Source organism: Crocuta crocuta, unplaced genomic scaffold, assembly GCF_008692635.1.
Source record: "Crocuta crocuta isolate KB4526 unplaced genomic scaffold, BGI_CrCroc_1.0 scaffold6, whole genome shotgun sequence".
NCBI classification, from domain to species: domain Eukaryota; kingdom Metazoa; phylum Chordata; class Mammalia; order Carnivora; family Hyaenidae; genus Crocuta; species Crocuta crocuta.
Genome location: NW_027531917.1, coordinates 854,404 through 881,137, shown reverse-complemented (window position 1 = coordinate 881,137; position 26,734 = coordinate 854,404).

Sequence of the window (26,734 nt, the reverse complement as noted above, 5' to 3'; positions counted from 1 at the left end):
GAACAATTTTAAAAAGTAGAATAAAAAAAGTAAATTTGTATGCTAATGAGAATGATCCAGGAATGGGGGACAAACTGGTATTACTGGAAATAGAGGGGTATAATGGCTGAGGTGAAGACACTGAATAGGTAAGTAGGAATAGGATATGGAGCAGCACTGTCCAATAGAAATGTAATGTGAGCCATATGTGTAATTAAAAAGTTCCTAGTAGCCACATTAAATTCCTAAAAAGAAATAAGTGAAATTTATTTTAACAATATTTTAGCCCCAAATACCAAAATATTATTGACTATGTATAATATAAAATTATTGTAAATATTATATATTTATACATAAATATATAAAATTATAATTTTATAATGAAATATTTTTCATTCCTTGTTTTCATATGAAGTCTGAAATCTGGTGTGCATTTTATACTTACAGCATATATAAATTCTGATTAGTCACATTAAATGCTCAATAGCTGCATGAAACTAGGGGCTACTGTACTGGACAGTGCAGATAAGAGAGTATAGCTTGATAACTTTGCATAAGATAAATGTATGAAAATTTTATCTATTGAAATGTAAAGAAAGATAGAAATAGCTATGTTTGGTTGTGGGAATTTGAGATAGTTCCCCACTTATTACATATGTTTTTAACTTATGTATGAAGAGGTGTTAAAATTTTATGAGAAGAGGACAAAAAGGAGTTGTGAAGTGCTCATTTTGGAGAGTAGAAAGATGAGCCAGTTAGGTTCCTTAGCTCCAGAAAATTGTAAATGGGTAAAGTCCTAGTTCAGGTTTTTGCTTAGCCACAGAAGCTTTGGAGTAGTGGCCAAATTTGACTCCTTTTTATACGGATAGCATGTCATTGAGCAGTCGAACCTGATATGATTTTTAGCATCTGCTTGTCACCCGTGGAGACTGCTGAGCAAAATGTACTTTAAAAAAATCTGAGTGTAATGAATAGGGGCCAGTGCTTGAACTCAAGTCACCATAGCTTCTCTATTTATTCCTGGGGTCTAGTATGAGACATAATGGAACCAGTTGTAAAAGGCCAGCAATTTTCTATTACATGAGTGGAAAAATGGAAGAACCATCTTTGCAGAAGAGGGAATGAAGCACATGTAGAAAAAAGCAGAGTTGAAAAGACCAACAATCCCAGAGAGATTTAAGAGAATAACTGGTTCCAGATACTAGTTCCAATCCCTTTTCACGTTCACTGCTTTTCTTGGGTTTTGGGTTCCAAGACATGGTCCCCATCCTGCTCTGAAAGAAATCATTCCCCTTTGATTATCCTAGTTTAATGATTTCTGGGATTTGCAGCCCTGCCTCACTCATATGTAGGGATAATGAGGTCCTGAGTTTGATATGGATTTAGTGGATGAGTTATAAAGAATTGTATCACAAGGACTGACCAAGCAGAGATATTTGACATGTCTTCCTGGAACTCATGATGCCTATCACTTGATCTTATTTTTAAAAGTATATATTTTTATTGACCAAATGCATACATTCATCTACATCACTTTTAGAAAAAAAAGAGAAAACACCAAAGGCAAAATAAGAAAAAAAACCTACCTGTAACCTTAATAAACATAACTGACTACTATTTTGTTTCATTTTTGGTGTATCATTTATTAAACTGAATGCAAACATATCTATAGAGTTGATACAGTTTTTTTTCCTACAAATACCAGAGAAGAGAGTCTTCCAATTATCAAAGAAATGCATCCCTGTAAAGAACACTCCTCATTCTCCTTGCCTCCTTAACTCCACTTGACCTCTTTCTTTATTTCATTTCCATAGAGAATTGTTATTTAGCCTTTCCTCCTTAAAATTTCTTCATCGTAGCTCTTCATGATACCATGGAAATGCAGGCATGCTCTTGGAATATCAGTGAGAAATTCCATTTAGGCTTTTGTTGGATCCTGCATGGAGATAGGGCCACTGCTGTTAGGAAGATTGCTAGACTCATACCTTTTTAAAAAAAAATTTTTTTAATGTTTTATTTCTTTCTGAGAGAGAGACAGCATGAGCAGGGGAGGGTCAGAGAGACAGGGAGACACAGAATCTGAAACAGCCTCCAGACTCTGAGCTAGCTGTCAGCACAGAGCCTTGATGCGGGGCTCAAACCCATGAATGGTGAGATCATGACCTAAGCCAAAGTCGGACGCTCAACCGACTGAGCCATCCAGATGCCCCTAGACTTATACCTTTTTAAATTTCCTCAGCATTAAGCAATGCTTCTTTGGGAGCTATTCTAATGCCTCGGCTTAGAGACAGCCTCTGAAACTAGAGGCTAGCTCAACAGAGCTGTCACTGCAGTAGTAACAACCTAAATAGAATCTTGGAAAAGAAGAGAGAAAAGGTTTGTAGCATTTATACAGGGTTTCTGCAAAGGCTCTTCTTCTGGGTGAAGTAATTATTCTGGGGCATCACCTATCAACAAAACGGCATCCCAAGAAGCTGGAGTTAAATGCCAGAGACTTCTGAAAACAGAAGGAAGACCATCCTCAATTTCAAGGTCTTTGCTTTTGGCAGCTCTCGTAGTTATGTAACGGGAGAAGGAATTTTCCCTAGACTTGGCACCATGAAGAGCATGGATTGTGAGATCCTTTTAGAATAAGTCAATTTTCCTCTACTACAATGAGCTAAATATGCAACCTATTTACCAACCCAGAGAGGTATTTGATTTTGCTTTTTTTATTATACTGAAAACTCTCTCGATACTCACAGAGAGTCTGTAGGGGAGCAGTAACACAATGTGTATCTGCTTCTTCAATTTAGGAAATCTTGTTGAATATGTAATGGGGCAGCTGGGATGAGTTTTTACAGAAGCCACATATACACATAAATCCCAGAACGTTTTTATCATCTACCTCTTTCATCAGCTAGCTTTCCTACTCTGTCAAACATGTCTGTACATGTGTCAAAATAGTACGGTCTCTGCCAAATCATCCACATTTGTTTTCAATTTAGGAAAGACCCACCTACATGCAGGTGATAGTTTATGGTATATAAAGAGACTTTCTTTCCTATTACCCTGAGTTCATTTCTTATTCCTTTAACAAATAAAATACTAGTTGCAAGTTTTGGAGCATGTATGTGTTTATTATATTGTCTACTAGAATGTGTCATGACATCTGGGACCATCTCTGCTTGTTCATCCCTGAACTACCAATACCTGTGACAGTAGTTGGCCCATGCAGTCTCATCAACATGATGAAAGTATTCATTGAATGAATAAATTACACATGTTAAAATATCTTTGTAAAAATAGGTATTACTACCTTAGTTTTGCAAAAGGAGGAATGTCTCAGATTAGTAACCACTTAAAAGTCACACAGTGAGGGGCGCCTGGGTGGCTCAGTCGGTTGAGCGTCCAACTTCGGCTCAGGTCATGGTCTCATGGTTCGTGGGTTCGAGCCCCGCATCGGTCTCTGTGCTGACAGCTAGCTCAGAGCCTGGAGCCTGTTTCAGATTCTGTGCCTCCCTCTCTCTCTGATCCTCCCCTGCTCATGCTGTCTCTATCTCTCTCTCAGAAATAAATAAAATATTAAAAAAAAAAAAGTCACACAGTGAATGAGTAAGGAAAGAGCTGGGATTGCAACCAGGTTTGGTCTTCTCTACCTTCCATCTTCCTTACCCTGATGCACTTCCCGCAGTATAGTTTTGATGTGGAGGTCAGCCATTTTTCTGACAGACCCATTGTTAATTCCATGCTTTGCTGCTTTTAAGGGAACTGAGCACAAGGTTTCTCTGCCATTCAAATATTAGAGTGACATACTTGCTGATTTTTCTCATTTTATTTACTCAGACGTGCAAAGACTGTTTCTTGTTAACGTGTATTGTCACTTGTTTGGGTTCAGGTTGACTTTGGAAACTGAGTTAGTGACTCCCTTTTCCCCCTGCTTTTCTAGTAACCCTGTCCTGGTGCTGCATTCCCCACACTGTGCTCTAAAGACCCGCTTTCTGGCAGTGGAGCAGGGGTTGTAAGGGTGGGAGGCTTCTCTATGTTTTCATGATGGTAACAGAATTTGGTCAGCAGTTTATTATGGAAGTTAACCTGAAAAATTCCCATCTTTTAGTAAGCAAAATTTGGTCTGGCTAAGGTTCTTTATTTATTTTCATTTTATAAAATCTTTGCCTTATAAAGTAACAGTGAAAATATACCAAGATATCTATATAAGAACCGTTGCTTTAATTTAGTTAATACATCCAATTTTTTTTCCTGTTGAAATCCTACATTATTTGAATTTTAAATTGTTTCATTTTAGACCATTTGAATTTCTCCCATATCACTTCTTTGTATCCTCCTTTCTCAGTCCCACTTCAGTTCCATTAGATAGATTTTGATTTTTTCATTTTTGCTACCCTCCCTTCTCTCCCCTTTCTGGAATTTTTCACTACCATAAAACACATATTTAGCTCTCTTTTCTTCTTTATATATTTACTTTGCTGCTTGTAGAATATCTTTAGTAGAAAGAAAAGGCTTCTGGCTATTTCTTCAATATACTTAAAAAAAAAATACCAGCAACACCAGCAAGTCTCTCTCTCTCTCTCTCTCTCTCTCTCTCTCTCTCACACACACACACACACACACACACACACACACACACAAAGTTTCTTGTGCAAAAGAGATCTACAGACATGTATGTATGGTTTATTTCTTAGGTGTCTTGTTTTTCTTCTCTTTACATCCTCATTTTTGGTTGCTACATTACTATCATGTCATTTCTTTCTGTCTTTTTGTTTTTGTAATGCTTTTATCTCTCACATTCATTTCTCTCACGACACTTTAGACTATCCAAAGTGTATAGATCATATTAAAAGCATTAGGTTTCTGCTGCACTTTATTTCCCCAAGAGACAGGAAGAAAACTGTTTGCTGTTCTGGTATTTTCATTAAGTTGAACATGCTAAACTGAGAGAGCAATATTAATGCAGATAGTCTGGTTTCTATATGCCTGATGACATGTTCTGATTTTAATCTCATTTCTCCAGATATCACTTTTTTGGCATCAAAGAGGATATGAGTGTGCTGAGATTCTGAGGGCTCAGAGAATTAAATAACTAATTTGCCCATTTGATGAGTGGAATGAATATCAGTGCTTCTCACATTTGGCACTATGAATATTTTTGAATACCAATCCAAATACTTTCAGCTGTTGAGTATTAGCTCTGTCTGCTCAGGAATATTGCCAGCTGCAGGATGGAGCAGAAACCTTGAACATCATCGTACATCATCGTATTCTGATGGAAAAACCCACCACATAGGGATTGATATAGTCATTAACAGGGATCCAGAGCTCTATTGAGAAGATATTTAGGACATGTGGAGCTTCCCACTCCTTTCTTCAACTTTCTCTGCATCCCACCACACAGGAATATTTCCAACAATTGAGTTCAGGTAGACCACATTTTCTTTGCCTCTCCATTGGCACTTATATTGCTGTATATTCTTTATACACATGTGCATTATAGGATATAAATGTCCTTTCTTTGAAATAGAAGAAAACAGGGGTGCCTGGGTGGCTCATTTGGTTAAATGTCCAGCTTCAGCTCAGGTCATGATCTTGGGGTTGGTGGGTTCAAGCCCCACATCAGGCTCTGTGCCCTGTTGGGCCTGGAGTCTGGAGCCTGCTTTGGATTCTGTGTCTCCCTCTCTCTCTGCCCTACCCTGCTTATGCTCTCTCTCTTTCTTCCTCTCTCTCAAAAATAAATAAACATTAAACATTTTTCAAAAAGAAATAGAAGAATATAGTTCTTTAATCATCTCTATCCAGTATATTTTACATCCTCTACCATAATTTTTAATGATGATGGCCATTTTCTGCTCCCTCTTATTTCACATTGAAGCTTCAGCTGTGTGATCTCTTCTTACCTCAGGCTTATAAACTGTTTCCTAAGCTTTTATAGCTTTATTTTCTTTGTTCAAATCTTTGAAAGTGTGAGTTTTAAATATGATTGTGAGGAGGTCAAGAGAAATAGATCCCAATATGAAGATGGCTAATTGTTCAGGGAAGTCTAGGGAAGAATTTGTGAAGAAGTAGTGAAGAGCACGAAGCTGGGGGCAGGAGCAACACGACACATAAGTTAGATGGCTCAGGGGAGACTTTTGACAAAAGCATCGCTGTCATCCTAGATTTGGACGGCAGCAAACAAGAAGTTGTTCCTGCCTCTTCATAACTTTATTCCCATCGCTTTCAATGACCAGGTTTTTTTCTAAATATCTCTCAAATTTGTCCAATTATCTTTATGTCCACTATCTCTACTCTTGTCAAGACCCCTGAATTAACTTCGTACAATCCTTTAATAACATCCTGTCTCACCCACTCATTCATTCATTTATTATATCATTAAAAATTGTTGAATACCTGCATAGAAATAGAGTAACATACACACACACATGAAGATGCTTCTTCTATCTTAATGAATTATGTAGTTTAATAAGACAAACAACCTTTAAACAAATAAGCTGAGCAAAATGTGATGAATCTGGTAACACAGAGAACACCAGGGCTGGCCTTTTCTAACTGTGACTTTTCTTTATCACATCCAAAGTGATTTCTTAAAATGTGGATATATATGTTATTCTCGTGATTAAAATGGTTTAACAGTATCCTTCAGATGAATGCAGAACTCTTTAACTTTGCCTCAGGACCCTCCATGTACTCGCCTCTGCTTACCTCTCTTGACTCTTCTCTTTCCACACATTCCCTTCAGGTTTTCTCTTCTATTTGACCATTTCTTACCTTAAGACATTTTCAAATGCTCTCTTCTCTTCCTGCAAATATCCCCTCCAACCTCCTTTACTTCCCTTCTTATGTCAGTTTAGATTCTATCTCCCCCTAGAAAACAATCCCTAATCTCCTGTCTAGTTTTGGAAGCGCTGTGCTCTGCTCCCATGGCAACCCCTGCTACCTCATCATAGTGCTTAGCTCCTACTGAAAAGACTTGTTTAATCTGTCTCATCTGTTGGGCCACACGTTTTACGTCTGTTCAAGTTACTTGTATCCCTTGGAACTAAAAAAGTGCCTCAGGAAAGCACAAAATAAATAAATCAGTCCATCTCATTTAATGTAATTGTTATGTGTCCATTCTTCCTCCTGAGAGTCTTTCAAATTAGCCCCTTCCTTTTACTCTCTTCCACCTCTTTAGTTCAGGCTTTGATGATAACAAGACTCTCCAAATCACTCATTTTGCCTTTAATTGGCATAACTCAGTCCATTCTGTATGTTTCAGCTGGAGTGTTCTCACCAAGAGGTGACCACGATCATCCTATTTCTTTACTTTAAGAAAGCATCTGGGGCTTCCTATTGCCTAGGGCATAAAGTCCCAAATTACTGAGTGGCATAATAGGCCCTCTAACTTTTCCTTGGACTTCTCTGATCCTGCTGTTTCATACTGTTTCATGTCTCTTTTGTTCCTATCACTCTACTCAACTGTCTGGGAAATTTCTACTCATCTGAAAGAACTTTCTCAACGATATCCTCTTATTCTGAGACCCTCCCCAAAAGCTAAGGAAAGTTAATTATTCCCTCCTCTGGGCTACCAATGTCATTGCACATATCTCTATTAAAGTGTTTTGTACATACTATTTCAAATGTTCATATAGCTTTTTCTTCTCTCCTATTGGGCTATTGTTTTATTCTTAGTGTTAAAAACAAGAAAATAGGGCCAAAATGGAGTCACTTATGCTAAACCTCATATCATCAAAACCAAGACTTAATTATAGTTTTGGCTCCCCCAGAAATGGACTCTTAAACCAGTCAATCAGGAATTGTCTGATCAGCACTACTCAAGTAATTTGCCTGATAAACCCCTGCCATACCCTAAAGGAAAATGATTTTGCAGTAACCAACCTGCTCTTTTGCTAGCATAACTTCCTTATTCCTCTTCCCATCTCCCTATAAAAGTCTTTCAGTTTGCAAAGCTCCTCAGAGATCCTTTCAATCCACTAAATTAGATGTTGCCTGACTCATGAATCATTGAATAAAACCAATATGATCTTCAAGATTTACTCAGTTGAATTTTGTTTTAATTTCAACATTAGTATCTAGTGTTTTTTTTGTGTGTGGGGAAAAAAAATACAGAGCAAGCTGCTATATCTGCTATGGTAGAATGAAAGATACAGTATGTTATAGCTATATCATCTACCATACTTTTGGCAAAGGATAATCTTCCACATAAAACTACTCACACAGAAAGCATCTGTAGGTTGAAATTTCCTTTATCTGTCATCTATGACTAAATGGTATTTTAAAACCTTTTTTTTTTGAGAGAGAAGGAGGTGAGGGGACACAGGGAGAAGGAGAGAGAGAATCTGAAGCAGGCCCATACCCAGTGAGGAACCCAATGTGGGGCTCACTTTCAAAACCTTGAGATCATGACCTGAACTGAAATCAAGAGTTGGATGCTCAATCATCTGAGCCACTCAGGCTCCCCCTATTTATTCATCTATTTATCTTATTTTATTTATTTATTTAAATAGTGTTCTTGATATAACTGTCTCACCTTTGGAATATAGATATAGCAATAGGCTCACAGCTCTGGTAAGCTCCTTCTTTGCATATTTTTACAAATATACTTCTGGCAGTGATGTTGGTCTGGAAATAGAGGTCTTCCTCTCTGAAGGATGTACTAACAATAACTGTTATTAAGAGTTCACCTATATACGTGGTAACTATAATTTGGTGCCATATGGTTCAAAAACCATGCTAACTATACATGATTCCTAATTCCAGAGACAAACAAAAGCAGCACAAACAAGAGGGCATGTGAAAAAGCATGTACCTTGTCTGCAATCACTGCGAGGGTGAACATAGGCTTTTATAATATTAATTATTTGATCAGCATACCATTTGCTAATATTCACTCATGTCCCTGCCATGAGTGCCAAACAAAATGTGGTTTGTCACTCTGTTCCTCAGTAATGTTTTGCATAGGATTAATTGCATTTGAATTGGAATCTTATCATCTGATTTCCTAATTTTCCTGGATCCTATATTTCTCAAGGACTAGAGGAATGTTCACAGCACAAAGTCACTAAAAAAAACCTATAAGTAGGCAGGGAAAACACAGCCATAGGTGAATTGCTAGTGTAATTCCTGAGAAACTTTAGTGAATATAGCTTTCTTTTTATTCCTGGGAAAGGAGAAGTCTAAGTAATTTATGAAGCATTAGTCAGAAATTAACTATGCAATATGTTCTGTTATTATTGGCTCTACCTAAAATGGACCACAACATGAAATATGTTTTCAAAATTGAAGTCAAAGTCAAAGCATATTTTTGAGATGCTTATGTTTTATATAAAAGAGCTTATAAAGAAAGGTTTGATACCAAAGAAATATACTTTGTTGAAAAGAGGGTTCTGATAGGGTTAGGGTTAAAATAATTCTGCCAAACATGCTAGCAGCCAGTCAGAATTTGCAACTGTTAGCCTGAGTCATTTTCTTTCTATCACCTTTAAAAGTTCAAAAGGTTTGACTTAATCCAAAAACTACTGAGGAAATGTCAAATTGCCTGTTGGTGTAGTTCAACAATCACTGGGGCTTCTCATCTTAGAAATTTTGAAACTCTTTTCTTACTCTGATGAAAAGAACCATACAGATCATATATTCAAAAATCTCATTTTCCGATAAACATAGAGATATGCAGAGAATTTTAAAACTGGTAAGTTGCAGGACTGTGTGTGTGTGTGTGTGTGTGTGTAGTGAATTGAACTATTTTTTCTATTCTTCAGACATTCGTATCAGAAAAATAAATCATTAATTAATATGAAGGGATTTTAAATGGTTTAGATAAGGGCTGAATTTTATTTCATTTTGTTTGGAAAATCCTTTCATATATAGAGAGAAATCTACAGTGTTTATCTACCATTTTTGGCTGAAAACTATTGAAATATCCCAAATGTTTAAAGAAAAAAATCTTTACATGATGTCTGGAATTCACCAATAATTGTGTTCCATATAGATGAATCATTTTACTATATTCCCTAATAAAAAAGTTAGTTTTTAAAACTTTATTGTGCTTTAAAAATAAAACTATGGTTCTTTATATTATTCAGATGACTAATAAATTTTTACCTTATGGTTCTTTTTTTCCCCCAATTGGAAATATTCAATTGTATTCTACATTCATAAAATCTTTTTATTTTTATTTATTTTTTAAAATTTGTTTTAACCCAAGGTTTCCAAACACTCTATAAGCATTGGTCTCACTATTGTTTGGTTTAAAACAAAACACAACAGTACGTGGCACTACATTTTAATACTTCGTTAGTACTCACATTTATGCGCCTTGCTCCCAGTAGCATCCTTTATGAGTATAGACATCTCCCTGTATTCTTTTAGCCTAGGAAACCGCATTAAAAAAACAACAACAACAACATTTATTTTTGAGAGAGAGAGAGAGCGAGAGCAAGTGCGCACAAGTAGGGGAAGGGCAGAGAGAGGGAGACGGAGAATCTGAAGAAGGTTCCAGGCCCTAAGCTGTCAGCACAGAGCTTAACTTGGGGTTCGAACTCATGAACTACCAGATCACGACCTGGTCCGAAGTGGGACCGTGGGATGGTTAACGGACTAAGCCACCCAGGCACACCGAAAACTGTATTTAAAAAACAGCTTTATGTAGAGCCTCACAGGTGGTTTCTTAGATCGACACAAGGTTTTATAAGAGAGTCCTTTCCTCAAGGAACTAACAGCTTTTGAAGAAGATAAGCCATGAATTAAATTTTTAAAAATCTGTAGTACCAGAAAGTATGTGTTAGGTATGTGGGAGTAAGTAAAGTATTATTGGCGGATCCGAGAGGACTTCATGGCATAAATTTGGGTTTGAGCTTGGAAGGATAAATAGGTGGGAGAAGAAGAAGGGAGCATTACAGTGTCAGATATCCTATGGTAAAAGTATTGAAGATTAGGGAGTATAAGGTATGGTTGGTAGTTCCTCTTTGGGGAAAGAGAGGTGAGATGAGCCACTTTTTGACACCAGACATAAGACCTAAGTAAGAGACGCTGTGTGGGGGAGCCTGGGTGGCTCAGTCNGCTAAAAAAAAAAAAAAAAAAAAAAAAAAAAAGAGATGCTGTGTGCCTTTCTTTCTAAAATGGCAGTCTGGTGGAGTATCTGGGTGGCTCAGTCAATTAAGCAGCCAACTTCCACTCAGGTCATGATCTCAGGGTTTGGTTTGTATGCTTGAGCCCCACGTGGATAGCTCAGAGCCTGGAGCCTGCTTTGGTTCCTGTGTCTCCCTCTCTCTCTGAACCCTCCCCCTCTCTCCCTCAAAAATAAATAAACGCAGCCTGGGCACTTGGGTGAATCAGTTGGCTGAGTGACCAACTTCAGCTCAAATCATGATCTCTGAGTTCATGAGTTTGAGCCACACATCAGGCTTGCTGCTCTCAGGCTGTCAGCCTGTCAGAGCATGCTTTGGATCCTCTGTCCCCCTCCCTCTGCCCCTCCTTCACTTACACTCTCCCTCCAAAAAGTAAATATTTAAAAAAATCTTAAATAATAACAAATAAAATGGCAGCCTAAGTGAGTCACCATTCACATGTTTTCCAATATATTCCAAGTTTGTCTTCTCTCTTTAGAAAACTCTTGTAATTAAAGGGAATCCACAGTCCTATCAAAGGACCAAACTTTTCACTCAATGGGAATTTTCTAGCAAAAAGAAATGTGGATAGCACTAAATCACTATAAAGCAGTACTAGTTGAAAAGTATATTCTGGACAATTTAAACCAATCCACAAAAGATAAGTATACAAATTGGGGCTAAGAATTTAGAAACTCTTTTGGCCACATAATGTTGCCACAGCATCCAAGCCCAAGACTGGTGGACTTATTTTGTTGAATAGTTTATAGAACAGTTTGGGCATATTGAACTCATGCTAGTTTATGAGTGACACAAAGCTGCATTTTGATCATGCTCAGGAGACCACATTACTTACAGTCTGCGATGGGCTAGAAATGAAAATAAAATGTTTCTTCACCATAGAGAAGCACTATAGTAAAGAGTTAAGGGAAACATATATTTACCTTTTCCTTTTAGCAAATATTTATCTTATGCCTACTACATGTTACTTTCTGGCTCAAAAGTAGTGTGTTGCATTCACAGGGTTTGCTGAGAATATGATGATCAGCTTTTTCTCCCCCATTCAACTCCTTTTTTCTCCTGACCACGGAAACTAGGGATCAGGTGCTGTTGTCCTAATAAAGAAGTAAGAAATATGCTAACAATGCTAAAAGTTAACGAAACGTACTATGTGCCTTGCGACATTCTAAGCACTTTACAAATATCCACTTAGTGGATATTTGGTCCAGTCAGAAAAATAATAACCACAATAGGTATTCAGGTAGAGGCAATTTAGGAAATTGGTTATATAGGTGTTGGAGGGTTGAAATAATAGGCATATGAAGCAGCTACATGTGCTCTGCTCCCCACAGCTGGAAGAACAAAAGAAATTGTTGAGTTTACTAGGATCTGGTAGATCACAAGAGGGTGCTCAGACTTTTGATGAGAGTCACTTGCCTGCATTTAACACCTTATGAATTTGGGAAGCAGCCTCATGGAGCCAGCGTTTCATTCTCTGAAGCAATGGCATGGGCAGGCATACTGAAATAACCTAGGAATGCAAGCAAACTGCTGTGAATAATGCTGACAAAAACAAAGAAACAGGAAGAGGTCTGTTCTTCTTCCTCCTACTTTTCAGTCTCCCTCTCGTGCCTCCTGTTGGTAAAACCTAACTGGCAAAGGGGTATGAAAGATGTAGTTTTCAGAAATCCTCTTCAGCACCAAGAACATCGGTGAGAAGGGTAGATTTGGGCTAAAAGACAATAAGAAAATAATAGGCACAATCATTTAACCACATACAATCCTGTGACGTAAGTACTGCTATTACCCCTAATTTCAAATGAATAAACCAAGGGCCTGAGATTCTTAATTAGTTGTCCAATGCCAATTGGTGGAAGAAGTGGGTATGAAGGAAGGCCGTCTGACTTTACAGCCACTACTCTTGCCCTCTATGCTATACTGTCTCTTTGTTAAATGGGTGGTAGTTCTATTAAAGAGATTAGCTGGTAGACACTATGTATTTACACAGGCCTATCATAATTTCTCTAATTTTATGACTCCTATTAAGGTCTTTCATTTTGGAGTTAAAACACTTTTAATTATTTTAGAACACTTAAAGATCCTGCCATTATTCTGTCTATAAAGTAGAAAAGAAAATCAGAGAAGCTTTATATTTCTGATGAAGCTTTAACTTTTCTGTTAAAATGCCTTGATATGTTTAATCAGGTCTATACGTGGCTGGAGTGGTATCAGGTGATAGGGCATGGTGTTAGAAGAGAATATGTATTCATTTATTTAGCATATATTTATCGATCCATTCATTTATTTCACATACTGTAGATGCTGAAATACCAAGACAGACATGGTCTTTCATTTATTCAATAAAGTAGACTGGTGAATTAGTGAAAGCTAACACAGTGAATATCAATGTCTTAATGGTTTTACTTATTTATTTATTTGAATGAGTAGTTGGACCAAGCCCAAAATTTGCTTTAAGATATAGGCTTAATTCTCTCTGTCTTTGCATCCCAACCATGAGCAGGGAAGTAGGGTAGTGGCCAGACTGGAACTGATCATTTCTTTAGGTCTTCAGAAGATAAGAATAGAAGTCGAGAAAGGGCTAGCAATAGGGAAAGAGCTACAAAAGTAATTAGAAACCTTCCATTGGAAATAAAGCCAAAGTCTATTGAATAATTCTTATGTTTCCCCAATAAAAACAAATAGCTCTCAACAATATAAGTTCAAGATAAAAGAGCAAATAGTTGGATAATCTATTGATGTTCCATTGTTAACTTTAGCCATTTTCAAATGGAACCTAAACATACTGACATGTGCCTTAAGTTAGGGTGATCAAAATTAGTTACTCACCAAAACAGAAAATGAATTAGGCTAAATAGATCTTTGGTTCCTACTTCCCATGGACTTTTGTTATGTTTCTAGTTGTTATGGGGAAATCTGAGGTTGCATGTTTGAAATACTGGTACTTCTGGAACAATATTTTTATGGGCAATTAAGAGAATATTTAATATAGAAAACTTATTGTAAAGTCATGTGTGATATCTCCATCCTTCCTATCTGTTTTCATTTTTAAAATTTTTAAATTTTTTTGAGAGTGAGAGCATGTGTAAGTGGAAGGAGGGGCAGGAGAGGGAGAGAGAGAATCTCAAGCAGGCTCCACGCTCAGCACGGAGTTCAATGCAGCGCTCGATCCTACAACCCTGGGATCATGACCTTAGCTGCAACAAGTTTGTCACTCAACCGACTGAACCATCCAGGTATGCCTCTTTATCCTTTTCTTAAGGCTTATAATATCACAACTGGCTAGGTCCTTTACTCCAGGAATTTTTGTAAGTATGTTGAGACAAAAACATAAGAGAATCCACTAATTAATAAAGCTGAGATCTAGGCCTGGCTATAAATTTGGGACATTTCCTCCAGTCCCCCTACTGCAAGAGAAGAAAGTAAAAAAGGAGCTAAATCCAGGAATCTGCAAACCAAAATGCTGGGATAGATTGGAAGTGTTTCCAGTGCATATTGTAAACTGGTTTGACCTGTGACGTTTATGACCCAAATAAGGCACCATCCTGGTTTTCATCTAAAGGTGAAATGCTCTCATGTTTCCCTCTCCTTATTATCCACTTGTTTCTTTGGGACACTTAAAAAGCTTTCTCATTGTCTGGTTCACCCTTCTCCTGCCTTAACTCTTCAACTTTAAGGAGTGATTGATTACTTTCCTGGAAATTAACCTTTAACTCTATTTCCTGGTTTCTGATTTTATATCTTCCCTTTGGCATGTTGCCTCTAAGGATTAATCCTTCGGTGAGAAGTTGTTTGGCTCAGCTCTTAGGCTTCCCATGCATATGCATTGCCCTTACAGAGAGCCCTACAAGGCTCTCCTGGGACATGTATCTGGGTAACTATCTCCTGAAACTTGGATTTATAAACAATGCCCAGTGCTGCTAGGCAATAGAAAGAGATTTGTCTATAACTGATATGTGTCCTCCTAAGCCATCAAACTTTCTTTAACATTTTAAACTAGTTTGATTTTTTAAAAAATCCAAAAAAACGTCTCACCAACTTTCTTGCTTTTATAAGCAGAATATGATGAGCAAAAATTAAGCATTTCTTGATGAGTCATTTTAATTTTGAAAATTAACTACTACTCCATGATATATGAGAGTAAAGACACTACATTAAATGGTCCCAGACAGTTATATATTTTGCATCCTTATGTCATAATTATTTTCTGTTTTCCGGCTGTCAAGCTATCAGATCAGCTGTCTCCAAGATCCCCCTGACTTTTGTAATATGTTGCTCAGAATTGGGAAACCAGGTAACGAAACTGATTAAATGATATCTCTCATAAACATAGGTAGTCTCTGAGTGACGGCTGATGGACTTTCCTTTCGGCAACATGTAAGACTAAATTCCGGTGCATTGACATTATTGAAGTTTACAGGCCTTTTGGTTCTCAGCTGGATTCTGGAAAACTGAAGACTCCAAACTCTCAGAAAGTGGTATAACTTACTAATGTTTTCATATTATAAATTGGTAAGGAATCAGCCTATTGTAAGGGGCCAGATGGGTTTGAATCCTTTTTCTGTTTCTTACTACCCTGAACAAGCCACATGGCACTTATGAGCCTCATTTTAGCCACCTGCTGAGCGGTCATAATAATGGTGATCAGTGTCAAGGGTCTTGTGAAGTATATAAATCAAATACTCTAATGTGAGATCCTTGGTGCATACTAAGGGCTTAACACTTGTTAGTTGCTGGAAGGACTGGAGGGAGACGTGACTATTGTTATATGAGGAAAAGACAAGTTTTGCAACATATGTTCAAGAAAAAGACTATGCAGTACCTGAGGTGGAATACACTGGTTCAGAGTTCATTTTTGCAAAACTAAACTGCATATGCAAAGCCGTATGTGAAAGTCATCTTTTCTCAGTTTTAACTATCTTTTTTTAAGTTTATTTATTTATTTTGAGAGAGAGAGAGAGAGAGAATTCACAAGAGGGGTAGGGGGAAAGAGAGAATCCCAAGCAGGCTCCATGCTGTCAGTATAGAGCCGATGTGGGGATTGAACTCACAAACCATGAGATCATGACCTGAGCTGAAATCAAGAGCCCGACTCTTGGGGCGCCTGGGTGGCTCAGCCGGTTGAGCGTCTGACTTTGGCTCAGGTCATGATCTCACAGTTCGTGGGTTTGAGCCCGGCATTGGGTTCTCTGCTGACAGCTAGCTCAGAGCCTGAAGCCTGCTTCAGGTTCTGTATCTCCCTCTCTCTCTGACCCTCCCCTGCTCTCTCTCTCTCACTCAGAAAAAATAAAACATTAAAAAAAAAAAAAAAGAGCCTGACTCTTAATTTTGACTGAGCCACCCAGGTGCCCCAGTTTTAACTATCTTTATTGTTAGAATTCTAATCATGGAAATCTCTGTCCCACTCTTTTGATCATTACTATAGTGATGACCTGGTGACCAGAACCAACCTCTTGTCGCTGCTGCCACACCCACCTAAGTGATTGCCTTTTGCAAAGGATAATTTCAGTGAGGCAGAGCCTGTCAGAGACCAGTGAGAATAATTTAATTAAGTCCAGGAGGCTGGGACAAACAGGCCAGAATTAAGCCTATATGTCTGAATGGTATTAGTTTAAAAGGCAGCATTAGTTTCTTGGCTGATGGAGCAATTACTTTGGTACTATTTGGGGATCCTTCTAGGATGCTAACGCAGCCTAAGCTGGTGACTCTAGTCCCTGGAGAATACCTTATGGAGCAGGACCTAAACCTTTCAGAGAACCAGAACCTTGTCCTCTTACCTGGATTCATGATTATATGCCTAACCTGCCCCAGAACTCTGTTTCCTAGCCTCTGAAAGTCATTTACCCTCTTTTACTGAAGAGCAGAGATCAGTAAACTACCACCTGTTAGACCACATCAGTTTTGTATGCCAGGCAAGGTAACAATGGCTGTTACATTTTGAAGCAGTTGAAAAGAATCAAAAGAACTGTATTTCATGATGTGTGGAGACTATTTAAAATTCAAATGCCTATCCCTATAAATAAGGTTTATTGGAATACAGCCGTGCTCGTTCATTTATGTATTATCAGTGACTGCTGTCTCACGGTAGAGTTGAGTAGTTGTGAAAGAGATTAACTCTCAGGCAAAGCCTAAAATATTAATTATCCGGACATTCACCAAAATGTTGCAGACCCTTACAGCAAGAGGACTGACTGAATCTGTCACTTTACCCTAGCAACATCCATCTGCTTACCCTCCTTTAGTAAATAGGATCTTTCCTGTAGTAACCACAACAGCTATCCAACATTTATATCCCTTAAAGTAGTACATCTAATGAAGGATATTTAAAAATGGTGCAATATTACTTGCTGAGTATTGAATCCCCTCATTTCTAATGGTAGCCCATGGTTTAATCCAGGGCAAATCCTCAGGAAGCCTTCAGAAATAAAATCCTCGTGGACATTGCCACTGACTATACACAACTCTGAAAAACACATTGTGGATTTATTTAGTCTCCACTCCCTTGGGAATGCTTAATACTATACCTGGGGTAATGTTTCTTATGGCTCAGGTCATTTTCTCTCCTTTATCCCGGGGAGAGGGAATGGCAGGGAGAAAGAACATTCTACTCCCACACTGTGACACTGCCGGGAAAGGGGGAAAAACTATAATCATTCACTGTTCTTGTATGAGCAAGGAGTGAAGGAATAACTAAGAAACAGATTTATCAAGTGCTCCCCTGTGCAGAGTGCCCTGTGCTTAATTTAGCTAAATACAGATAGACATCAAAGGCACAGCCATTATGCTGGAGGAGTCTGGGCCTGAAATCAGAACGTGAAGGTCAGGTTGGCATGTATTTCTGACTACAGAATGAAGCCCCCAGGCTGCTGCTCCATGTGGTCCTGTGGCCTCAGTCTTTCTGTCTTCCCCATCCTCGTTTCCATGTTTTCATGGTTTGGAACACTATAGGGGACTCTCAGGGCATCTTTCTTCCCTCCAAACATTTGTTTGTACTGAACCCTTCCAGGAATATCCTATGTGTTACATCTCTCTTAGACAAATTCTGTGCAAGACTCAAGAACTGAGAAAAATTCCCACCATTTTAAAAAGAAATGTCTGCTTTGAGTTTTCCAAACTCTTAATTTCTTTATTTGCATTTTAATTGTTGGGTGTAGTCTCCTTATATATCCAGTTTATATCTCCTTTAAATATTTTATTTGTGCTAATCCTCATTATTAAATAAATGTAAACTCATGAGATCAATTACAAGGTGCATCTTTGTTTCTAATTAAAAATCCTGGCATTCTAGTATTTATACATACATATGCACAGAACTTATCTTCATTATTCACAGATTTTGCATTTTCAGATTCACTTACTTGCCACAATTTATTTGTAACTCCAAAGTCATCAATACTCATGGTGCCTTCATGACCATTTGTTTACCTGCACAGAGTCTCCAAAAAATTAGGCACCTAGTGTGCCCGTTCTGCTACCACACTGTAAACAAGTCTTCTTTTCAAGGTCCAGGTAGTGATGGTTTGGGCTTTTTTTTTTTTTTTTTTGATGTTTTTTGTTGATGATTTCGCTGTTTAAGATGCCCTTAAGCATAGTGCAGAAGTAGTGTCCAGTGTCCCTAAATACAAGAAGGTATGATGTGCCTTGCAGAGAAAATGCACAATAGGTCAGCTTTGTTCAGACATTAGCTAAAGTGCTGTGAGTGTGAGCTCAATGTTAATGAATGATGATATGTAGTAAATAAGATGTCTTTAAATGGAAACACATACATAAAGTGAGATTATTTATTGATCAGTTGATGAAAATCTGATTGGAAGCCAGTAGGAGCCTAACCCTGTTAGTTAGTTAGTTAGTTATCACTTCTTCAGTGTTCACGATGAGTTCATAGGATATAACTACTGTGAAAAACAAGAATTGGGGTACGTGTGTGTCTGTGTGTGTGAGGCTGTTACTCAAGAACATTGGGATTGGGGGCGGCTTTTTGAGCATCTGTCTGCACAACCTATAGGCCCATGAGCTTACAATGGCTAAGTCTTCAGTTGCTCATTTTCTGCTACTGACATTGGGTTTATAGTTTGACAAACAGTTGAGATCAAAAGTAGTATGCCATTTTGGATCTTGTGAAATGACTTAAAGCTATCTACTTAGGGTCAAACCATAGTTTTTTCCCCCTCCGTTTAAACATGAATTGACAGCCTGCTTTTACCTCAATATCAATAGTTACAGTAAAAGGAAAAATGGGCTTTAACTTAGAGATGACAAATATGTGGCCCACTGGCCACCTCTCCCTTCTCCTTGTTCATGGTACATGCTGCTAATTGTTCTGGTACTCTGCTTTACCCTGCTGTGATGATAGTATCTTTCTCAGCACAGTGCTCGAGGAGGCCACTAACACTGGGCTGGAGTGAGGACACTGATAGAAACTGTCCCTCATAACAGTAAGCATAATATGTTCTCATCTGCTTTGATAGACTCCAAATTGTATGCACAGTGTGGATTTTGTGAGACCCAATAAAAAGCTTCTAGGAAACAGTCCTAAATGGGCTGTATATTACCAAGTCATCAGATGTAATACAGGCTCATAGCATAAACTTGTACTGGCTCCTACTGTGCTTAGGAGTATATGCAGGGAATGTGCTCACCATAACCAATAACCCCAGCCAACATTTCCAGGAATGGAAGTTTATCCTGCTGCTTTTTACTGCAAAGCAGAGTGAGGTTAGATCAGAACAAAAACTTAATTACCATGCCCTGTTTCTTCTCTCTTAGTTCTCTTCCCTAAACCTGATTTCCATAATTGCTATATGGTGTCTCATTTATAAGGAAGCTCAAAATGCAAACATTAATGCATTTCTTTTAAAATGTTATAAACTCTAATTTTGAATTTACTTAAAATTTGCCACAAAATCTGGTGTATAGTAATGGAAGTTATAAGAATATTCTAAATGAATAAATGAATATGGGTGTTTTGAATAAATGAAATGCATAGTGTAGCTTTTGGTGAGATATGTTTATTTTGCCACTTTAAAAAAATGACTTGGATTTAAAGGAATGCATTCAGGAAAGAGTTTTCACTTCTCTACTCTTGCCTTTAACAAATTGTGTTGAATCTCCATTTCCCATATGCTGAGGATATCTGAGGCAGGTGACCTAAGTTTTCTGATACTAGGAACACTATCCTTTTCAGATTTTAGTAGTTCGCTTCTACCTAAAAAGAAAAAAAAAAAAAAAAAACCCTTAAATTCTGTTCTGCATGCAGTTGAAAGCTGTGCCTCTTCCCAGGTTGAACCTGAGCGAAGGCTTCCCAGACCGGTGTGGGAGCAGGAGAATGGCTATGGTTCTGAAAGTTTTCTTTATGTCAGCTCCTCTCCTATTGGCTCCTCTGCTTCAGGCTCCTCTGGCTGGAGAGGAGAAGACAAAATATTGCTTTCCTGGCTCTGCTCATAATTCTTGATTGTTCATTTCATGATCTCTGCCAGGCAGCTCTCTCTCAGGGGGGATTTTTATGGCCTTTCAAGAAGCACTCCCCAGTCTGTCTCTTGCATCCATGCTGCAGACCTCTGGGTTGGAACATACAAAAGAATCTCTCTGCTCCTGCCTAGGGATTTACTCTGGAGTCCTCTTATGCCAGCAAGAAGCCCCTGAGGGCAGAATCCTTTCATAAAGGATCTCTCCCAGCTCTCTTTGGCAGTGTCTACTTGGCTTTTAAGGAAACACATATGCTTGTTCTTTCAAACTCTGGAAATGTGTATCCTTCACATTCTCTCCTTGTTTTCAGGCAAGAATCGTACACTGGTCTTCATGCTCCCCGTATTCCAAGGCACATATGCCAACTTTTCCAAAGGCCTCCTCCATTGCATGAGTTCATGGTCCTTTGGGAATGTCTTAGTCTGTTCGGGCTGCTCTGACAAAACACTATGAACTAGGTGGCTTATAAACAACAATATGGTGATCTAATCACTTCCCAAAGGTTCAACTTCCTAATACCATCACACTGCGGTTAGGATCTCAACTTATGGGTGACATAAGTTGGGTGACATAAACATTCAGTCTATAGCAGGTGGCATCCAATTCCCAGTCCCAAAGCTCCAAAAACATTAAGTCTGGAGGTCATTATCCCTTCTTTGTGATTGACCCTCAGATTCTATTTCAAACAGTGGCTTGCTGTTCCTCTCACTTAGCTTAGAATTCAACAGAAGACATATTTTCCTCCCTTCTGCAGTATGAAGGGAAGAAAAATGCCACAGTCCTCTTTACTTCTATTAATTCCCTGCCATTATCCTTTCCCTTCTGATCAATCTTTCTTGAATTTCTTAACTTTCCTCACAGAGGGCAGAGGCAGACCACAGGCTAAGGGTTGCTAAGTTGATTTTATCCACATCTTAGAATATCTGTGGGGAAACTGTTTGCATGTGTGATTGATTGCCCTCATCTCTAGGGCCTCATTAGAAAACCAGAAACCTAATGTAACATACCAATTTAATAGACAGAAGAATTTGTTCCCCTCAAATTCATATGTTGAAACTCCACCTTCCAATGTGATGTTATTAGGAAGTGGGGCCCTTGGGAGATAATTTGGATTAGATGAGTTGATGAGGGTGGAGCCCTCAAAAATGGGATTGGTGTCCTTATAAGTGCTAAGAGAGAGTGTGCATGGCTCTCCACCATGCAAAGATACAAGGAAAAGTCAACGGTCTACAACCTGGAAAAAAGTTCTCACAACAACCCACCATGCCCAGAACTCAATCTCGGACTTCCAGCTCCAAAACTGTGAGAAGTAAATTTCTATGATTTCTAAGCCAACCAGCCCGATGGTGTTTTTGCTATAGCAACCCGAACTGAGACAACAGTGTACTTGTAAAGAAAACCAAGCTCACACTATTTAGGCTGGTTTTAAATTATTTTTTATAGACTCCCAGAAGAGGTAAGGATTGTAGATGTCAGTTAGTTCATCACATGATGGTTAAGTTTCCTCTGTAACATCTCTGCCAATAATTCATTCAGCCTCAACACCTCCAGTCATGGTGATGACATACTGTATTTGGGCATATATTGGGGAATGTCAACGTATCAAGCCAAATTTGCTTGCTTTGCTCTAATTTCTCTCCAACATTCTTCTTTATTTTGTTCTTTGAAGCTAAACAGGACAAGCTGACGCTAAACAGAGACCAGCTCTCTCGCTCTCTTTCTCTCTCTAAGTATCTAAGGAGAATGCTTAGATACATCTAAGATGTTTTTCTTCTTTTCTTCCTTGAAGACTCAGCACTTGCATTGACTCTAATTGTTCCACAAAGAGAAGGTGACAAATCCTGTCAACACAGAGGTCTCCTTCGGATTCAGTTTCTTTGCCCAGGGAGTCTGACTTGCTNACGAACCGCGAGATCATGACCTAAGCGAAAGTCGTACGCTTAACCGACTAAGCCACCCAGGCGCCCCATGCCTACCTCTGTTCTTAAATATCACTTTATATATACACCTTTATTTTGGCAGACATGACATTGAACAGCGATTTTATCTATTCAGCCATTCATTCATGATTTATTTTACAGCCATTTCCCCCCACTAAACGCTAAGCTCCTTGAGATAAGAACAATGTGTTGTTATTCATTACTGGATTCACCTTAGGTCTGGCACAAACTAGAGACTTGATAAACGATGTTTAGTGAATGGATAAGTGGCTGCAGACTAAGACTACCTTCAGCCCTTTTAGTAGTTGTTTAATATGGCAGAATCATGCTGAACACTTTGCCAATTTACATTTCTGAGACTCCTTCACTTTTATCCATTACACTTACACCTACATGCATACACTTTAATCTTATTATACATTGAAAATTCAGATTTGAAAAGTATATCTTAATTGAAATATTTCCAAATTATTTTAAACTATTTATTAATCCAGAGTAGACTTTATAGTCACTCACAATACAACAAGTGCTTGAAAACATTGCAACATTATGTCCTTCATTCTTTCAGATTACCCTTCACCAGGGAGGTTTTAGAAACCGTTTCACTTTCTGATGTAAGCTATCAGTACCTGAGAATCAACAAAGGGAACATGGTAAAGGAGATTTGGGGGGCTTGCTTTTGTTCTTTTTTAATAGCACAGACTACTGTAGGGAAAGAAGGGGCTTTCTTGCTTCTATTCCCAACTTCTGTGTTTGAGACAGTGTGATCCATTTGTTGTTTTCACATCCCTGACATGTCCAATAGGTTCCCTTACTGTGTTTCTGTATCTTTTCCTCCCTGAAGATCAGATCAACTTGTTCATTTTGAAAGCAATCATTTGGTACAAAGTACTACAAAACAACATCTGGGCAACCAAAGTATGTTCCCAAACCATAGAATAGTGGGCAGATATAATAGAAACTCACTCCTCATCTGGATTTTCTGTTTCTTTGAACTATCCTTTATTTCCTGTTAACTTTTCATGTGGTTGTATTTTTCTTAAAAAGCAAATAAAAATAATCCTGATTAATACCCTTCATAATTTCTCTTGCACATTTACTGGATTCATAGTTTATGGCACGTCGTATTATAATGTGTGTGGTGAGGGAGCTGTGGTAAAAAGCCAACAGAAAACACTTATAATTCTATTTTAACTATTTATCACAAATTGCTATTTTCCTACTAACCATGTCATTATTTACTGTATCCTCAACTGTGCTTTGTCTNCCCCCCCACCCCCACCCTGCCCCAGCCTCCAGGGAAGATATGCTTCTAGTTATACAATGGATCTCCGTGGAAAAATCAGATCAGAGTATATTAAACTTACTGTACTTGGCTATTTAAAATTTGTCATGGTGGGTGCCTGAGAACACAAGGAAGGAGAAAAACTGAATGCAAGGGATCAGGTAAGATTAGTGGAATAACTTGGAATGGGTCTGCAACGTCCTTGCGGTGTAACTATTGCTTTCACAATTTTAGAGCACTTATCTAAAAATCCTTTTTACAATCAAAGGCAATTTTTCCAACCCCTTGGTGATTATGTTCACTGGAAACAGAAGTGTGTTCCAGTAACAGTCTGATTTCTATTTCTATTTGTATGCTATCAACATTTTAAGTAGTTTTCTTTCCTCTTTCTTAGTCCCTGTAAACTCCCTAAATTCAGATTTTCCATTCTCTCCAATATTTAGCACATCGTTGGTGCTCAATAAATGTTTAACAGTTGGGATACTTATGTTTAACAGCTGCAACGTTGACTCCAAGGACAGCTGCATTTTAATGGTGTGTGAAGTGATTTATGTGGAAGAGGCTAAAACTCATAACTAAAGCACTTAGCACTTTAGGCTCCTCTGGGACGAAAGGTGATAGATTAAGGTAAAATGATATTATTATTTAATTCCGAAAGAGGTAAATTACTCTGGCAAAATGCTATTTGATGTTGCTGGCAAACCACTGTGGTCTAACGCTACTCTGCCATCAGGAAACATGGCCCAGCGGTGGGAGCTGTGGTATAGGAGGCAGGAGTCCTGGGTGCTATTTCTGGTTAATTCACTGACTTCCCGCGTGACCTTGGGCAACTCACTTAACCTCCTCCTGCCTCAGTGTCCCTCATTAGGAATTGAGAAGAGTAAAGCTTTTCAACATTCTGCTCTGAGGGGACATTTTAAGAATAAAACTTTGAAATGCTTCATTTGTCAATAGCATTTTTGCAGTAATGGATGATTTGTCTTTCTCCCAGCTGCATTGTTGGCTGTAGGAAGGCAGTGCATGTTAATATATGCCCTTAGTCAGAACACACAAGTGAGTGCTCGGAATGNCAATATCTCTGTCTCATGGCTTGATTCCACCCCTGTTCGTGGGCAGTTCTTGCCATTTTGCCCTCACTGTTTTTATAGATTTTGAAGAAAAGAGATAAGCATGTAAATAAATCCACGGTGGTAAAAACAGTTTGGATAGTGAATCAATTCTGGCAAGGGCCAGAGAAGAGCCTATTCGTGTGTTTGGGGGAAAATGACAAATCAAACCCCTAACTTAAGGCTTCTGCTGATGCCTGAGTTGCAGAAAGAGTAGAGGACAGCAGAGGGTCCTTATCTCCGTCTATTCTGCCCAGTGAGCCTGCTGAATGAGTATGCCATATAATTAGAACAGGTAGCTTTTCAGATTTTGTAGGATCATATCCTGAATTCTAACCACTTTTCTTCACTCTAAATTCCTGGAATGGCTACTTAGACCGCTGTTCTTGGCAACACCTAGAGAAGCATAGAGCAATTCATCCACACCACCTGTCAGATGTAAGTTCTTTAGGAAATTGGTAGGTATGAGGTGTGTCGTATGTGGAGGAAAAAAGTAAGAGGATATCAGTATACATAACATATTCAGTTTTAATAAATTAAATAGACTAAAATGTTTCACTAAAAGTTTTTCTTGATGAAAATATATTGTTCCTTTCTTGGGATATGGAGAGTGTCACTGACTCTGATCCTCATTTTAACTATCTTTGAAAAGACAACAATTAGCACATATTTAAATAGTGCAATGGCCTCTGTACTGGGAAATTGAAGTGACCTTGAAGGAAACTGGGAAATGTAGTGATCTTACAGGTTTAAAAAAAAAAAGATTTTATGGGTAACATAAAATATGCTTAGCTACTTTTTTGAGTTTATAAGTTATGGCGACTGGTTACCATCATTTTTTTTTAAACTGATGGCAGTTATAAACACCACTATGATTTCTTGCTATTTTGTGATTTTTAAAAAAGCATCTTATTTCAGATGTGCTTTGTATATTATGAGAATATATGCTAAATTTATAAAACTCATATGCAGACTGAAAAGAGGACTGAATAAGAATTAGTTCCTTATTTCTGACTTTAATCAAGAAATTTATGATATAATGAAAATAACTTTTAACCATAAAAACTACATTTAATATTAAAATCCCCACAGGAAAATTAAATTTGATAGTTGTGAGTAGTCTGATTACAGCATAGTAGTGTCTGAAACTCTATTTCTCCCCATTATAATAATTAGTTTTAAATGGATTTTGGTTAATTTGAGATTTCTTTGGAATCCAACTTTCAGATTTTGGCAGAAGAGGCAATTGGTAATAATTGCCAACAAATCCTTATCTGAAAAAATGTGTATGTACAATACTTGCACTTAATACTGGTGGTAAGAAACATAAAGATTTTATGACAAATAAATAAAAAGCTATCCAAGGAGACAGTTGCTGATGAATGTTAGGAAATTTTAATGTTGATTTCATTAGGTTGATTATGAAGGTATTTTAACACATCAGTTTCATGGATGTTAACTCATGAAAGAGGTATGAAGCAGAGCAATGGTTAAAAACTACAAAATAAAAAAAAATAAGAACATCGAATTTCACAAAATTAAGGCAGTAAGCCAGACTTATCCAATATATAGTGTGCCTCAAATCTTTGTGACTCAGGAAAATGAGATTTGAATTATTTGATTAGATTGATTTATGGGGGTACAAACAACACAATTACTGACTACCAGGTTCTAGCAACAACACTATGAGGTGTATGTTGCTAACCACAAAGAAAGGTCTTGTCTAAGGTCACACAGCCAGAGTGTAGAGTTGAGACAGCACAAACGGACTTCCCAGTCTGCCCTCCCAAGCAGTATACCGTATTCCTGTTCCAGGAGTTTTGTGAATTCACCAGAAATGGT